This window comes from Pinus tabuliformis, chromosome 2_2 (genome assembly GCF_031772625.1).
Source record: "Pinus tabuliformis cultivar Carrire ecotype Pingquan chromosome 2_2, CPIR1, whole genome shotgun sequence".
Classification (NCBI taxonomy): domain Eukaryota; kingdom Viridiplantae; phylum Streptophyta; class Pinopsida; order Pinales; family Pinaceae; genus Pinus; species Pinus tabuliformis.
This window is the reverse complement of record NC_142300.1, coordinates 1,156,294,586-1,156,313,337: the sequence shown is the minus strand read 5'-3', so window position 1 is coordinate 1,156,313,337 and position 18,752 is coordinate 1,156,294,586.

Below are 18,752 nucleotides of genomic sequence, written 5' to 3'. Positions count from 1 at the left end.
CACGCAGAACAACATGCTGAGACAAAACCAATTGGCAATCGATGTTTTCTCTCCATATGTATAGCATGTCAGAGTTGTGTACATTTAACCTATCATCATTACGAGCGGGGACATATTTCTTTCGTCCACTGTCATCAATGATCAAAGAGGAGGTGGGATTCAAATCCCATGGAACTCCATAGTGGCAAACAAGAGTAGGACCTTTTTTGCAAAGACATGAAGAGGGGTGGCATTTTGTATGTCGTTGAATGCAATTAAGAAGATTCTCGTAGTCCTGAAGGCGAGAGGATGAAAATATCAATGGCGATGGGAGGATGCATGGGTCATTCTCTGTAGAGATGTGTACATAAGGTCCACGTTGTTCAGGAGGGCGAGGATTCCAAGAAGAAATGTGTTCATCGAAAAAGGACCTGGCTCTATCCATCACGACTTGGTCATCCCAATTGAGGTTGTCCATATCAGGTGCATTTTCGAGCCAAAGGAAATCATGTATGTGTACGGAGCCCCTATGTTGCCACTCATACTTGCAAAGATGAAAAAATAAATTTTTTGAGGCAATTATACATCCAGGAAAAGAAACAAAAAGGAGAAGGATGGTCAGGGAAAAACCTGCACCAAAAGTCCTTTGCATGTAAACCTTTTTGCAAGATCTCTCCGAGGAGGATTGTGAATCGACAATGAATGAATTGCGCTACAAGATGTGGATTGTTGATTATATTATTGAATTTCCATCGAGATAGCTTGAATGAATCCTGGGGGGGTTTCCAGGCATGACCATGTGCATGTCATGTCATTTAGTGTCAGTTGCACTTAGGGTGAAGAATAAAGTAGGGCTACCTATTTGTATGATCATATTATTAAGTTCACCTATGTGTTTGTTCCAACACGAGCGTGTCCCTATAAGGCCTGATATGAAGCGCATAATCTGGCCAGGAAGTATGGAATCAGGCATGTCATGAAGGTGTGCACAAAAGTATGCAACGATCATTGGAAATCCCTCTCCAAGGTTTCTCTTCATGAAAACAACAACAGTTGCTTGACTATGATGCCGCAACATAGTATTGTACAATTAAAACCAAAATCTTGGATGTTGGGAAAAATGGTTATCATAGTAGCGTATGAGGTGAACAACATATTATTGCATTTCAACTTTTCTAAGATGTGGTTGACCAATCATGGCATCCCCTGTGGGGAAGAGTGTGGGGAACGCCATAGCAAAGAGGCCTTATGTGGTATATTCATTGATAGAGGATGGGGAAATAGAGGGCTAGGAAAGTGAAGTAGTGGAATTAGGATGGGGAGACTACAGGTAGTTGCGTATTTCTTCAAGCTCAATATGGGAATTAGGGAGTGCTGATACAAAAGAGGATGGTTGGAGGTTTGTTGGAGTGGGGTGTGCAGGAATGTTATCATCGAAAGTAGGGAATTCAAGTTGTGGTTTAGGAGAGGAGGGGGACATGTGGCGGACAACATAAGACATATTGGTAGGGTGAGTCAATAAGGAAGATATTGCAGCTTGGTCCAGTTAGACATCCTTGTAATAGGGATCATGGGCTAGTTTGTACTCTAAAGCTGCAAGAACATGTGTCTCGTTAACAATGAAATCATATGTTTTGTGGTCACATCCATGCTTAGTAACAATGACGATGTCCAATTCAGAAACCAAGCGTGGTAAAATGTTGGCGGTGGTAGTGATGTCTTGTGGAAAATAAATAGTATGAGCAATGAATTTGTATTGTGCACCTCATGCATGGGTGACTTGCAATATTGGGCTGACACGTTGTTATGAAACTAGCTCAAGAAAATATAGAAAAGATAGATCAACGCCTTAGAATTCAGCCTCTTGGAGGGGGCAACCTCCTTTACATTACATAAATGAACAATTCTTCGATGATACAAATGAAAAGACCTCCTTTCTATATATAGGAGTCTAAGGGGTCATAACATAATTAGAGCCGACATAACAGTAATAATGTAAGGGCACAATAATAACAATAGTGGGCTTCTATGGGGCACAATAGTAACAATATGGGCACTACATGGGTACATCAATATAATAAGTGGGTTGTACTAATAACAATAAGGGGTTACACTAGTAGTATAGGGGCCTAACATGAGTAGTATAGGGGCCTAACACACGTGATATAAAAATTTCTTATATTTGTGTTAGAGTAGCAAGGACAAATGGTTGGTTGCCAGGGTCCATGTTGTTCGCAAGGGAGAAGCGGTGGGTGGATTTTGTAGTTACACACCAGGAGAAATAAAGGTTACCATGTAAGAATTTTTTTTTCATATTTGGGTATGATTCTTTGCATATGGAGTAGATATGCAAGGGAGAGAGGTCATATATCCTTTCACGGAATCAGTGGTGTGCATGGTTAAGGTCAGGGTTTACCAAAATATCGGGATGGAAGGGTGAAGGAGGATGAATCGATGATGGGGTGTGCAATGTATATGGACAAGAAGTGGTAGTGAATGGAGGAAGTTGAAGAGAAGGTACAGTTAGAGCGGGGAATGTTGAAGGAGATGGGTTTGCAAGTGAAGCTTCGGGATGTTGGGAAAGATAAACGTTAGACGAGGGTACAACTGGAAAGGTTTGGGTGTTTAAATCATCTTTATATTAGAGTCGTCTTTATTTGTTGGAGGTGTCTTTATTCTGTGCATAAATGTTATAGACATTTTTGTGCCTTACAGCATTGAGCATGAAATTTCCATAATCTAAGGGATCCAAAGTCCCTAAACATGTTTTTCCTACCCCTAGAGGAACAAGGCCAACAAACCACAGCAATTCACAGAAGTTCTCCACCAGAAACTGCTCAAAAACAAGTCAATTCAGGATCAATTCAGTGGCTCCACTAGCTGTCTGCGCTGAATGTCAAAGCCAACTCTGGCTACCTGCACTGCAACGCAGGTAGAAGCACTACCAGGGTGCGTTGAGCGAGAATTGCCAAATGGCAAGTTCATTCCAAGAGGTGTCAAGACCCAGGAAGCTTCTAGAATCTTCCTCAATGACACTTGCCTCAGTGAATTCGACTAGTGATGAGTAAGAGGTTCCCAATCTCCAAGTGGAAGCAAGAACCTCCAAGTGGAATCAAGAACTGACAGAGGGAGAGGACACTAGTCAGATCTCAAGCTGACTCATCCTCTCTCCAAACATCTATATATGGATCTCTCCTCCATGAGATCTGGGGGCTGGAATTTTGTTATTGCAAAGAATTGCTGTTGGTTTGAGATTGGAATCATTGGGTGCTTAATGCTTTGAAGGGGGTGAAGATAGGAATTCCATTTGCTGGGAAGGAGATGCTGGATTGGAGCCCTCTGGGTTGTATCTCTTCCTGAACCTTGTTATTCATCAATAAAGCTATCTTGGTTTCTCCTATATACTGATGTATCTTTGATGTATGATTGCATTAGTATGTTTAGTTTATTTCTAATCCTGAACTAGTTATGAATATGAATCCATGTATTATGTAGTGTTCTCTTCTTGTGACCTTGCAGAAACCTCTTGAAGCTGGGCGAGCGAGAAGGCAAGTAGCTGGGAACCCTCAAAGAGAAGAGAGACCGAATCGAGGGACAAACGGAAGACACCGGTTAGTCCATCTATCTCTCTTCATTCTTAATTCATAAAGGAAGAATACTAGAATAGCTGTCTCTGTTTGTTGCTAAGGCACTGTCACACCTTAGGTGGATAGGATCGTCCTGCATAGGCATTTTCCCCACAACAATAAACAAGTCTCTTCCGAGCATTTCTTGAGTGGTTTATAGAAGATGTTGGCATGTCCATCCTAACACAAACATGGGGACACAAGTTCAAGTGGATATAGGAGATGAGAAAAAGTTGTCTTAAGCGCAAAGATAGAGTACATAGCCCCTAAAAGCAAGAACTTCATTAGTGGGTATATTTTTGAAATAGTTCCTTCTAGCTTATAAAGTAGATGTGTCTTTTGACAAAGTAGTTGAATTTTAGTGGTCGAAGAAACCTTTTTATAACAGAGTTTATTTTTCTTTGATATTATGTACTAATGTCGTGCGATTCAAATTTTGTTGTTGGAACTTTGTCAAAGTTATCTTTGCAGCGTAGAACAAGATTAGAATCAATCTTATTTCAACAAAGTATTTTTGTGGTGATCGATAACTATCTATCATTCATTTACCAAGTAGATTTAAGGCAACCAAACGACAATCATTTGTAAGAAGCCAATGTTTTTATTTAGGTGCGCAAAGAACAACATAAAGGGATGCAAATAATATTTTTTGTTTAGAAGGAAGAAGAAAAAAAGCATATATGCTATCTGTAAAAGTAAAACATGGAGAAATATGCAAAGGTGGAAGCCGCAACATGTATCATAGGTGTATATACATAAAGAAGAGAAGTATAATGATGAAGTGAACAAAAAGAAGGGGGGCAGAAGGGGACGAAACGACAATTAATGAAAAAGCATATAGAAGTTATTGTTTACACTTCACAGTGGCATGGAGAAAATAAAACGACTTTCAAAGATGCTGAAAAACTGGAGCAGTAGACATTTTTTCGATTTCCAAGAGGAGAAAAAAACATGCAAAGATATAGGTGATTTCCTCTGAATTAATTATTACAAAATTCAAACGGACCAACCATTGAATTTTTTTTTTTCACAGACAATGTGAAGAGGAAAGGACGGCATGAAACCCATGCACCAAGCTCGTGGATAGCACCAGGATCACTGGAGAGTATGAAGAAGTCTTTTACTTGGACACCCATGAATTCAATTGTAGAATTTTCAAATGTGATGACATTTTCCAGTACACCTGTGTGGTCATGCATTTCAAATTTCAGCACATATTGATAGTCACATTTCGGGAAGGCCCTACCACATTTTGTGTAGTGCCACATTCCATTTGATTGGTTGACAACATTTTTCATGCATTGCATGCCATCAGATGAGAGAGGGCATGCAAGGAAGTAGAAATATTGCATGTAAATAGAGGTGATGGTTCCACGAACAAAGAACCATGTTGGTTTTTCTGTGGGATGTGAGTCAATGAGGTCGATAATTGTACATTGTGAGTGGCCCCGCTTGGAATTTCTTGAGAATTTTATACTTAATGATGGTGAAGAGGCCAAGTTGTCTCTTTGATGAAACCATGATTGGAGTTGTTCAGTCTCTAGAATGGCGGCATCCAGTACGAGGCCGGAGGTCGAGATAGTCCCAATAGTTCTTCCATTAAATTCAGTTTTGTGACCCCCTTTGATTGCAAGCACAGTCGAAGCACCAGAAGAGGCGAGTTCAATGAGTTTCTTTCCCAAGGTGTGGCAATTCTCCCCCCATAGGGTGATGTCGACACGATATCCATACTTGTCTTCCAAGATGAGAGTTTTCCTAGGTGTTTTAGAGCCATCTCTTCAACGAATGGTGGAAGCTGGAGAAGTGGACCTGACAATGCCAATGATGTTGACAATTGAGTTGAGGTTTGCAGATCTGATTTCATATATAGATTTAAAACAAAAACGATGGAAAGGAATTGTCGAAACATCATCTAAGGAAGGTTCAACAGTGGAAGTTTCAAAGAGGGAGACTTCCCATTTTCTATCCAGATGGTTTTAATTTGTGTTTGTTGGTTTCACAGTGCCATTTGAAACCATGTAAAGCTTCCCAATTTGGACAAGGTCATGCAAATAATCTTCCAGATCACCAAAGGTAGAGAGATGGATTGTATCATTGGTAGAATCAACAAGGTCAAATCCAAATACCTTTCCAGACCCTCGAGCATTGTTGTAGGAGCGAACAGATGTTTTTCCAAGCACCCTACCCTGGATTGACCATTGTTTACAATAGGGGCTTAGCACCATGAATGGAATGGCAGTAGGTAGAGCGGAGGAAAACTGAGTTGATGATGACACAAAATCATGTGTTGAACCAACAGTAGATGAGGCAGGGGCGTGTGATGTTGAAGAGGTCAGTTGGTATGTCGATGTTTGTACAATTTGAAGAAGGTTTGGGTCCCCAATCAAAGTTGCATGATGTTTGAGAACTTCTAGTTCAATAATTTAAAGAGTCCTTGTTATAGACAATTTTGTGCCTTGCAGCAACAAGCATGAATTGTCAATAATCCAAGGGATCCAAAGTTCCCTAAACATGATGTTCCTACCCCTAGAGGAACAAGGTCAGCAAACCAACAGCTCTCAGATCAGTTCTCCACCTGAAAACACTCAATAACAAGCAATCCTGAAATCAAAGCAGGTGCTCCACTGGGTTTCTGCGCTGAAACACAACTGCTCCATGGTGTACCTGCGTTGCAAAGCAGGCAGAACAAAGCCCACCTGCATTGGGCGAGTTTGGACATGTGGCAGAGTGAGTCATAGCTTTGGAATCTTCCAAAATTGACACTTGGATCAGGTATTTCGCCTTGTGATGAGTCAGAGGCTTTGCTTCTCCAAGTGGAAGCAAGGTTCACCAAGTGGACTCAAGAACTGAAGATCAACTAAACATTAACTGAAGAGAGAGAGGACACAAGGCAGCTACACATCAGTTGCAAGCTGACTCATCCTTTCTCAATTCATCTATATATTGAGCTCTCTCCTATGAGCTCAGGAGGCTGGAATTTTGTGCAAAGTAATGATATGCTGTTGGTTTCATTCTTGAGTTATTGGGTGATTGTTTGAGAGAGGTGAAGAAGAGCAATTCTTTCTGCTGGGAGGTGTTGCTGGGTTGGAGCCTGCAATGGTTGTAATCCTCTCAGAACCTTTATTTCTTCATTAATAAAAGCTATTGAGGTTCTTCTATGTGCTTTTGTTCAATTATATATTGTGATGATTGCATGTTTGGTTTACACTAATCCATGAACCAGTTATGATTGCATGCCTCTTGTAGTTTCCTTCTTTGTCATTGTGCAGGATCTCATTGTAGCTGGGCGAGCAGAAGGACAAAGAGCTAGGAGCAAGTGGCCAAAGAGGAGAGTTTGGATTCGACATTAAGCGCAAGGCAACGGTTAGTGCTTCCTCCATTCTCTTTTGCTTTCATAAAGAAGTAAACCTTCAGTAGTTTGTTTTACAGTTGTTGCTAAGGAACTGTCACCCTTAGAGTGGGTTAGGGTCATCCGAGTCGGATACTTTTCCCTACAACAAACTGGCGACTCCACTGGGGATCGTATCCGTTTGATTGTGTTTGTAGTATCTTTGCTATTCATTTCCTGAACAAAAGAGTACCAAATCGAAAAGCTTTTGACTATATCAAAAGCGAAGTAGAGGGGCAGCTACTCTTGCTCATTTTCTGAGCAGATTCATGATTTGAAGAGCTGATCTACAAAGATCCTTGTAAGCTCTTAGTGATAGCTTTGCACCTTCTAAATCATCCCTTTGAGTATGCTTGACTGAATGCTTCTGATTTGAGCAAAAACCGTGCATTTTTGAGAAAATTATGACCCGGAGACTGTGAAAACGCAACTCTCGTTTTCCAAAGCAGGTAGTACACAGGCTACCTGCTTTGCAACGCAGGTCCCGAACTAGCTACCTGCGCTGAGAGCCAGTTTGACTGTGTAGAGCCTGCGTTGACCCAAATTTGCTTAGTGCATTTGGGGTTTCCTCTTTTCTCTTGCCTGTTTTCACTTAGTTTTGCTGCTAAGTGTCAGTCTTGTACCTGTTTTGAAACCAAAATTACTTGCCATCATTCCGCCTCTGTTATATAACGAAATTGTACTTGTTCTTTGTATTTCTTGCTCATTTACAATTTCCCATAACGAAAAGTAAACTAGTCATGCTTTTGGCCTCTTAGATCTGAACCTGTGTTAGGCGTTTTGCTGGTCTAAAGAGTTAGCTTGTTTGTTGTCCATAGCTGGTTAGTCATTTTACTTTCGTTCATATGGTTTGATTTCATGTATTTCCAGTGATTAAGCAAGTAAATCTTAAGGTGTCTTTTGATTTTGGACAAGCTTGTTTACTTTCGCTTTAAATCGAAATCAAAGTTATATAACCACTTTCTTTTTGTATCCATCCACATTAAGAAAGGGAAAAGAAAATACATGCATTGTGCATTTTGCATTTGACTGTGTGCTTGACGATTTAGAAAAATTTGCATTTTAGTGTGTGCTCTATGATCTGTGTGAAAAGATTTGCCTTTCTTTTCCCTCAGTAGTTAAGGTTTTCAAAGTTGAAAGATTGAAAAGTTTGCTTCTCATCTTAGACTGCATTCAGGGATTTGTTATATACATCTCGTGGTGATCCTTAAAGGCAAACTGATAAGCAAGATCAACATTAAAATAAATCCAATTTACATAACAACGCTTTGTAACATAACGCAAACACATAGAGGTCTAGGTAGAGACGTGTTTCGGCGTCGTTAAACATAGTGACTGTCGATCTCTACGAAGGTGGGTGATTCCTCCTGAGAGTCGGTGGCACTAATACGGACTTGTGCTCCCACGTACCGTCGCGTATATATTGGGAGACCCCTATAGGACATTATCCTTTATCCATAGGAAGCCGTGTCGACCGCCCTACTGATCGCGATGCAGTGAACACAGCATTCACGAAGATCGACCACCCGTATCGTAAAACGTATTTTGTGGTTTCGCAAAAAGTTTGGCACACCTTCTACCTAGAACTCCAGATCAGTTTCTTTTGGCCTTTTTCAAACTCTATAACTGAAAAAGTCCATCCGAGCATTTGTCACTTCGGGCTCGTTAAAACATCGAAGGCGACTAGAGTCATCTTTAGCTTTTTCTCGACTCTTAAAACATGAAAAAGCAAGTTTGTGTCTAAAAGCGTTGTTAATAAAATTTATTTTAAGCGGAACAAAATCACCTGTTATTCCCACGTTGATCTTTCAGTTGAAAAGTATGGAGCCCACCAACCAAGCAGGCAATCTTGGCGGAAGTCCAAATCCCTTCTCCTCTTGGGGAGATGTTGGTGCGCCTCATATGGCAACATTGTCACTTCCAGGATTGACAATTGGCCTACCTGTATGGCTCTTTTCAACTAATGTAGTCCAGATCGCCACTAATCCTGAGCAGTCGAATCAACAGTCAGACCAGTCTAGGACTACCCACCAACCTTCCACTTCTTACAATACTTCCTCTGATCCTTCATCTTCGCAAGGTAGAACTGGCAAAAGTCAGCCTCCCAAGGAGAAGAAGGAAAGGAAGAAGAAAGAAAAGAAGCAGAAGGAGCCTATGGCGAAGGCGACGGGGGGCAAGCAAAAGACAGCTGACAAAAACCCACACACTGCACCGACCGGGCCTAAATCGCCATGTGTCATTTGCGAAGGGGCCCACTTTCATCGTGATTGTCCTTGTATTCCCCGGATACTAAGGGACTGGTCCCCAAGATTGCACAATCCGGTAGCATCAACCTCTGGCAGTCATGTTGATTGCAGTCCGTCAACTAGCGAGAGTGAAGGACGAAGAGGGAGACCAAGATCACCCTGTATATTGTGTGAAGGTGAGCATGCCATCCACAGATGTCCATTCCTAGATGAGGCAAAGAGAGTTTTGGAAGATCGTCCGGTTTCGCCGTTACGACTTCCTCCTGGATATCAAAAACTCGCGCCTAATCCCTCGATAGTTGAAAATCCAGCTGACCCGCCCAAGTGGTCAGCTGAAGTGTCGGTCATTGAGAATGAACCTACTGAATCCAGACCAGACGAAAGTCTAAAGGTCGAAACGGCAGTTGACCCGGTTCTTCCTTCAGAGGTTTCAGCGTCCAATGACTCCGTCATTGAAGATCCATCTTCAAATGACACCCTCACTGAAGAGGATAAGGATGACACCGTCCATATTCTTTTCATCAACACAGACTCTGATGAGCATCAGGGCAATGCGCCCATTCCTTTATCGCAGGAAGGAACATCGTCAGGGTCGTATCCGGCCGTATATTCGGTCCCACCACCAAGCAACCTAGTTGTATCCTTTGATTGGAATCAACTAGGCAGACCCCGGTTACCAGCCAGTATCCCATTCAGAATCATAGTCCAAATCTACAGAATGGTGATGGCTGGAACTATCATTGATGAAGGGGCATCTGTGAGTATCCTTTCCTCTGTTGCTTGGAAAGCACTGGGTTGCCCGACGCTTTTACCTGAGATGAGAAATCTATCAGGTTTTGATAAAGGAACCAGTCACCCGTTAGGGATTCTCCCCAATGTTCCGCTTACATTGAAAGGGAAGTCAGTTCGCATGAACATCATGGTCGTCCAGGGACCCTTGGCATATAACTTACTCCTTGGACGAGACTATATATATTGCATGGAGGCAATAGCATCCTCGCTCTTTAGAGTCATGTGTTTTCCGCACGAAGGAAGAATGGTCCAGCTAGTAGACCAACTTTCATTTCCAAGATCACGCATTGCAAATAGTCAAATACCATCCCTTAACGGTTTATTCGCTCAAGGAATGCCACCGCCTCTGGTTCTACTTCCCGATGAATGCGAGTAATCAGGAAAGAAAGAACTGGAACCCAGGGGGCATGCACCCTGGCCTGCCTCGGGCAGAGAAAACCTTGGGTATAAAGTTAATTTCCGCAGAAGAATGGACTAGTCCGTACCCCGTCCGGCAGTGGAAGAGAGGGTTGTTCTAGGGTAAAATTCTTTTGTCAAAGTTATGTGAGCGAAGCGGTCGCTCCCTTTGTCTAAAGAAGTGGGCTCTCCTAAGGAGGGGGTCTATTTGTGGCAGCAAGAAGCCACCATCTTTGAATGTCAAGCCTCACCCATTAAAACAAGCTGTTTTGAAGGATAAGTAGGGGCAGTCTTCAAAGAAAGAGATGAAATTGCTGCAACAAGTGGTCACCATCCTTAGCAACCTAATGATAGACATCGCCGAAAAGAGAGTTTAGTTTGCGGCAGCAAACAAAACCATTTTTCGGATAATAAGTAAGAGATGGCAGAATCTCGAAATTATACTTTATACCTGGGGGCATGCAAACCTTTTGGAGTGCAAGCACGGGACGACTATTTATTTTTTTAAATTTTTAGGTCCTCCCTTTAAACCTGTAGGTCTAACCCGTTAAACTTGTAGGATTAGCCGTTTCTAGCTTGCATAAAGAAAGGATGAAGGGCAAAAGTTAAAACCTGCCAATTTGGAGTAATTAGTGAGGTATCGCTCCTTAAATAAGATTACCTCACCTAAAGCATTCCTTGTATTAAGACTGGTATAAATCGAGCAGTTTTGGCAATGTTCATGCTCCTTAAAAAATAAACGCAAGAATCGAGCAGTTTTTGTGCAGAAGTTCATGCTCGTTAAAAAATAAACGTAGATTGTGAGCAATCTTTCCCTAGCAGTTCAAGCTCACGCATAAAAAATGAACCGGTAAACAACCTCGAGAAATGTAACCTTTGAAAGCCATATTAAAAGCCCTTGGTCGTGTTTATATGCCATCACCTCCATCTGTTCATTTGGCCAATCGTTCACCTCCATATGTTTGTTTACCCATTTTGAGGAACAGCTGCGAAGAGTGATTTCACTTAGCCATCCTTGTGACACTGCCGTGATTGGAGAATTCCAACCTGTACCTGGAATCTGCTGCTATCCCTGTTCATCACTCGTTCCTCAAAAGACGAGTCTTCTTTGAGCTCTTTTCACTGACTCGTAAAATATGAAAAGTTTGCCGAGTTTTGGCCTTCCAGCTCGTTAAAGCGACCGGAAAGCTATCCCTCCTCTAGATTTTAATCTTTTTGGACCTGAGGGATTATTGCACAAAAAGATCGAGCGCTTGTTTTGTTCGGCTCGTTAAAGCAACCGAAAATTCATCCCTTCTGTATTGTTTTATACTTTTTCGGACTTAAGGGATTAGATGACGAAAAAGGAATTTTGGAGTTAACTTTTCGTGCCTTTTCAGACTCTCTAAAAATGAAAAGGACCGAGTTTTCCTTGTCGTTAGACTCGTTAAAATGATTAAATAGCGACAAACTTGTCTTTAGACGAGAACGAGTTTCCCTATCGCTAGGCTCGTTAAAACATAGCGATGGGCTTGCCCGAAGGGCAGGTTATAGAACAAGCATATGTTATCCTCCTCAAGCTTGACAAAAATAAAGAGGTACTGGTCAGCAATGACTGGGGAAAAATTGGGAGAACCTCACAGTATTAATGGTAGCAAGTCGCTCTTGAACATGACACTTTGTCCTCCGTCCGCTTCGGGTTGGGTTGTTTCATTCACCGATCGTAGAATCATGGTCCTCGCCACACCATCCACAATTGGGGTAATGCTACCAATCCATCACATCAGTGTCGTTATATGTTCAAGAGATGTGGTTCTGTAAAGAGTCAACCCTGTTCCACCTACTGCCATACATTATCCTTCATCCACTTCATGACCGCCACCCTGAATCATACATCACAGTTTGTTTTCACCTCATCATTATCACTAGCTCCGTTCCGTGTCACTAATGTGGGATTCACTAAGGCCCTCCTTTGACGGATCACTCCTTGTCGACATCAGCTCATTATCCAAGGAGTTGATCTAGGAACACCCCCCTCAGTACTTTGAAGCTTGCATGCCTCAATGGCAAGTTTCTCACTTCCGGCAACAGGTATACATCAATGACCTTCGACCAGAAGATTTTGCATGGTGGTCGACGCCAAGTCCTTTATTCCCACCATGTAGATTGTACTGCCGTACCTTGAGGGTCATCATCCTTATCGGTGATTCCTCTCGCGCTTGTTAACGGTTTACATTATTGACCGGTAATCAAGCGATGTCTTTCCATGTTCGACTTCAAGAAATTCTCACATGGATCGACTTGTACATCGAGTGAAGATCGGAAGAGATTGAAGACCCCGGATCTAGTTTCATCCATCCGGGCTGCGATATATATTCGGGACATAAAGACATTTGATATGTACATCATTGCAACAGATGATTATCCTTCTCAAAAGATGATAAATTCGGCAGAGAATTATCAGTGAAGGATGATAAATTCGGCAGAGAATTATCAGTCTAGCATCAGACGATCGTCTGTTCTATGTACCAAAATGTATTTATAAAGCTGATCATGGGAATGCCCGCCTCAGCTAGATCATGAAAAATGTATGAAAAATAATGTATTGTATTGTATCTTATTACATGACACTTCTCAGCAGATTGAATGAACTTCGGATCCTCTCAATAAAGCATTTCACCCGATAAACGACCTCATACTTTAGGGGGCATCTGTTATAGACAATTTTGTGCCTTGCAGCAACAAGCATGAATTGTCAATAATCCAAGGGATCCAAAGTTCCCTAAACATGATGTTCCTACCCCTAGAGGAACAAGGTCAGCAAACCAACAGCTCTCAGATCAGTTCTCCACCTGAAAACACTCAATAACAAGCAATCCTGAAATCAAAGCAGGTGCTCCACTGGGTTTCTGCGCTGAAACACAACTGCTCCATGGTGTACCTGCGTTGCAAAGCAGGCAGAACAAAGCCCACCTGCGTTGGGCGAGTTTGGACATGTGGCAGAGTGAGTCATAGCTTTGGAATCTTCCAAAATTGACACTTGGATCAGGTATTTCGCCTTGTGATGAGTCAGAGGCTTTGCTTCTCCAAGTGGAAGCAAGGTTCACCAAGTGGACTCAAGAACTGAAGATCAACTAAAGATTAACTGAAGAGAGAGAGGACACAAGGCAGCTACACATCAGTTGCAAGCTGACTCATCCTTTCTCAATTCATCTATATATTGAGCTCTCTCCTATGAGCTCAGGAGGCTGGAATTTTGTGCAAAGTAATGATATGTTGTTGGTTTCATTCTTGAGTTATTGGGTGATTGTTTGAGAGAGGTGAAGAAGAGCAATTCTTTCTGCTGGGAGGTGTTGCTGGGTTGGAGCCTACAATGGTTGTAATCCTCTCAGAACCTTTATTTCTTCATTAATAAAAGCTATTGAGGTTCTTCTATGTGCTTTTGTTCAATTATATATTGTGATGATTGCATGTTTGGTTTACACTAATCCATGAACCAGTTATGATTGCATGCCTCTTGTAGTTTCCTTCTTTGTCATTGTGCAGGATCTCATTGTAGCTGGGCGAGCAGAAGGACAAAGAGCTAGGAGCAAGTGGCCAAAGAGGAGAATTTGGATTCGACATTAAGCGCAAGGCAACGGTTAGTGCTTCCTCCATTCTCTTTTGCTTTCATAAAGAAGTAAACCTTCAGTAGTTTGTTTTACAGTTGTTGCTAAGGAACTGTCACCCTTAGAGTGGGTTAGGGTCATCCGAGTCGGATACTTTTCCCTACAACAGTCCTGAAAAGAAGGAAAGAAAGAGAAAAGCAACACGACATTAGTCGGAATGTGTTAATTTTAGGTATGTTCTATGCTAGAGCAATTTATTTAAATTTTCAACGTTAGCAATCACATCAGCATTAAAGTAAACTACAGATAGAACATGAGTATAAATCGCAGAATACAAGCCAAGACATGAGGACACAAGATGTGGCGCTAGCCAGGGACAAACCCCACAATGTGTGGGGTAACCCTTGATCAATTCTTATTTTATGTTCTTCAAAGTTCAGCAGATAAAGAGAGAGAGAGAGAGATAGTACATTTACAACAGAAGTCAACACTTTGACTTATCTAGATCTAACATAGATCATTTTGTATAATGATGAGATCAGTTGAAGACATTCTGCTTCAACTGATTCTCCAAGGTGACTCCTTCACCTATCATCATGCTGCATCTCATCCATTTGTTGCACCTTACCGTGTAGCACCATCATGCTGCATCATGCATCATCATGTTGCTCATGATCTCATACATCACGTTGCCAATACATCATGTTGTCCATGATCTACATCATACTGCCCATACATCATTGTGTCATCTAATTCAGGTATGCCGAGATATGTATTTAGTCTGTGTCCACATCACATCTCCTTGAACCTTGTTGTTCCATCAATCTGGGATACCTTAATTCAATGTGAATCCATACGAATGCAGGTCCCCATACCCGAGTTACACCTTATGTTTAGACTGCGGCTACTATATCTGAAATTTCAGAGAGGGAAGTTCTTTTGCGTTAACAGGTCTCCATTAACTGTGCTAACTGGTCTCCATTACAGCATTAACATGTCTTCATTACAGCGTATAGGGTTTCACTATGAATAGCGTATCAGGTTTCCTTGATTTCACCATGAAACAACGTATCATGTTGAACTGCGTGTATGACTCTTCATAACTGTGTATAGACCCTTTATTAACTGCGTGTTAATAAGTCTTTATCAAGACTGCAGCTCACCATGGTTATGTGGCACCCTTGCACTTGACTGCAGTCTTCCCTCTCCATTACTGCGGCTTTCTATGGCTTGACTGTGGCTCTCTCCATATCACAGCAGCTGTGGTTACCCTTTATGACAGCGGCTTCTTATATCACTGCGGCTACCATGTGGACAATGGCTAAGTGTGTTAAGAAATTTACTGCATAACATAAATAATTACTGAGAGGAATAAATATAAACATAGCCAGCAACAACCATAAACACATAAACACAAATGTTTATCTGGGAAAACCCAACCTGATAAGATCTTATTAGCATTGGCCAAAACCGTGGCCAATCCGACCAAGTGAGCCTTCACCACTCACCTCCAGGTCTTGCATTACAATGAAGTCCTTCCAGCCTTTTATAAGCTCCATTACATATAATACCACGAGCAGAATACTGTGGGTGCACAATACCATGTGCCCCGAAACCATCACTGTTTAACCTGGTCAACTTTGACTCTATCCTGAGTCAAGTTTACCTGACAATTCCCCGCTTAAACTTGACTTGGGGTTCCTTGACTAACTCCAGCCAAACCTGCTAAGTGAGACAATCCCGCTCACTCTAGCTCTTACCCCCCTCAGAGTTTTTACCCGGGGTATTGTTAATCCGACATCCCCCCATCACCTAGGTCTAACCCAGACTTTACCGGTGATCACCGAGGGGTACACATGCCTTACCAGGTCTTACAGTGGTATGCCCATTTACATGCAATAATTCTGATCCATCCTCTCTCAATTTGATGTGCTCAAAAACTTCTATCAAACCGCTCCAACTACGAGCCCTCGTAGATTCCAGCACTGGTAAATATCGCAAATGCACTGTGATCCCTAGCCGACACTATCTTGCGCACATTCTCCTTGAGGTTCTTCTGCGTAAGATTGTTCCACCATTATTTTCAGACCCAAATCTGTAAAAGAAAGGTTGCATTGATCTCATCAGGCACTATAAACCCTTGGCATCAAAGAATCCCTTTGAAGCCAATATCTGGCTCTGATACCAGTTGTTAAGAAATTTACTGCATAACATAAATAATTATTGAGAGGAATAAATATAAAAATAGCCAGCAACAACCATAAACACATAAACACAAATGTTTATCCAGGAAAACCCAACCTGATAAGATCTTATTAGCATTGGCCAAAAACCTGGCCAATCTGATCAAGTGAGCCTTCATCGCTCACCTCCAGGTCTTGCATTACAATGAAGTCCTTCCAACCTTTTATAAGCTCCATTACATATAATAACATGAGTAGAATACTGTGGGTGCACAATACCATGTGCCCCAAAACCATCACTGTTTAACCTGGTCAACTTTGACTCTATCCTGAGTCAAGTTTACCTAACAAAGTGCTCCAGCTATGCGTGTATAGACTGTGTTCCATATATGATTGCGTCTCTTCATAGCTGCGTTGCTTTTGACATGCATTCTTCTACATATACATGACATCGTTGAGTTTCCATGACTGTTATACTACATATACATAACAACATTGACCATGACTGCGTTATTCTGCGTATACATGACATCGTATGAATGTCTCCGTGACTGCACATAGGGTCTTACTGCGGCTTCATAAACTGTGTATAAAAGTTTCCATGGACATCATATAAGATTTGTTTGCATCCTCATAAGCCTGCGGCTGGCTAGGGCATTACAACAATTAGGGCATCATAGCAGTTAGGGCACCATAGGCCAGCGTAATCCATAGTGTATCTCCTTCTCCAAAAACCCAAGACGTGGAGAGGAGATCACTTGAAGTGAGTTGCCAAATGACTTCAAATCCTCTTCTATTTATACTAACATGTAGATGATGAATAGATACGTCTATTGAGCTTTTGTGCCTATTCAAGTTGTTGGTCAACTTGATGATAATTCCTTAATCAAAATAAATTCATATCTCCATAAATACTTATTGGAATTGGATGATCTTTAGATCAATCCTACACCTCTCGATTAGAGATATCCAATAAAAATATCAGCTGCCATAAATAAGCTGAGCCACATGGAGTTTGGCCCTAGTTTCCAATTTAACATTCCCTCTCAACTTGGGAGAACTCCATCCGCTGATCCATATGTCCGACTGTACTATTTCTGCCATCAGTGCCCTGCACTGCTTTGCTCAGCTCTGCTAAGCTCTTCTTAGCTCTACTGGCTCTATTCTGCTCAACTTAGCTTTGTTGAACTATGAAGAAGAAGAATTGATCGAGAATGTCTCATACCATTCTCCACTAACTCGAAGTCAGTCTCAGAGTGCGTACCACTAGTCCTAGACTAGTCTCAATTGACCCAAAGTCAGCGTCATAGTGGGTACCACTCCTACCACTGGTCCCAGACTAGTATCACAGTCTCAGAGAGTGTACCATTAGTCCCAGACCAATTTCAACTGACCCGAAGTCAGCGTCATAGTATGTACCACTCTCACTGGTCCCAGACCAGTCCTGCACTAACCCGAGGTTAGTCTCATAGTATGTACCACTGGTCCCAGACTAGTCTCATTAATCCCAGATCAATGATGGTCATCCTAGCATAGGGAGTACAATAGATACAACAATGCATCCATTGGTACTACTATGGTCCCTATCCTCATTTCCCTGCTCATTGATCAGATGAGAGGTAATTCCCATGAGTCCCAGACTGCATGGGTGGGATTCCTCGACAGGAGAACTTAATCAATCCTGTCCTCATAGGAGAACTAATCATTCTACTACAATTTTGTCATGGAGAACACATCATCCAGACCTCATAGAAGAACTAATCATCCTGCTACATAGGAGAGAGAATCATCTTGTCCCACAAGAAAGCAAATCATCTTGTCCTACAACAGAGCGAATCATCTTGTTCCAGTGTGCACCACCAGGGGAGGGTGAGTCACCCTGTGGTCGTATGTTGTTCCAGTAAGAATCGCAAGACCCCAGAGCTCCCAGAGCTCAATGTATGCAACATGCAGGACCCTTTTACAAGGTTCTCTCGATGACTCCAAGTCGTATGGGAAAATCACAGATTTGATATTTCCCCAGGGCTTTGTCAAAATGTCAGCAACCTGTACATTGGTCTCAATGCGATGGAACCTCCTTGCTCATCGACTTACCATATCCTAGATAAGGCAGTATCTGATGTCTATCTGCTGGAGAAATCGTCGAATATGGGATTCCTCAATAATCGAATCCCATCTCTAGTTGTCACAGAGAATCACAGTGGTATTCATCATGTGTACTCACTGACCAGTCTGCATTCGAATAATCATGCAGTTTTTATATTTCCCTCAGTGTATCTCAATCCATGAGAGATTGTGCCCCGAAGATATCTCAGAAGATTCTTGGCACCAATCCAGTGAGGCTCAATCAAATATGAGCTCACCATGCTAACTGTAACACATATGTCCGGAAGAAGGTTTTCCAAGAACATCAACGCGAATGAGTTTATGAAACTTAGAGGCATTTCCCAACTCTGGTCCGACATCACTACCATATAACTTCTTGAAAGTTAAGATCCTCGAGGTAGTCACAGGCTTGCAGTTTATCTTTCCACATTTGAAATCAAACTCCCTCT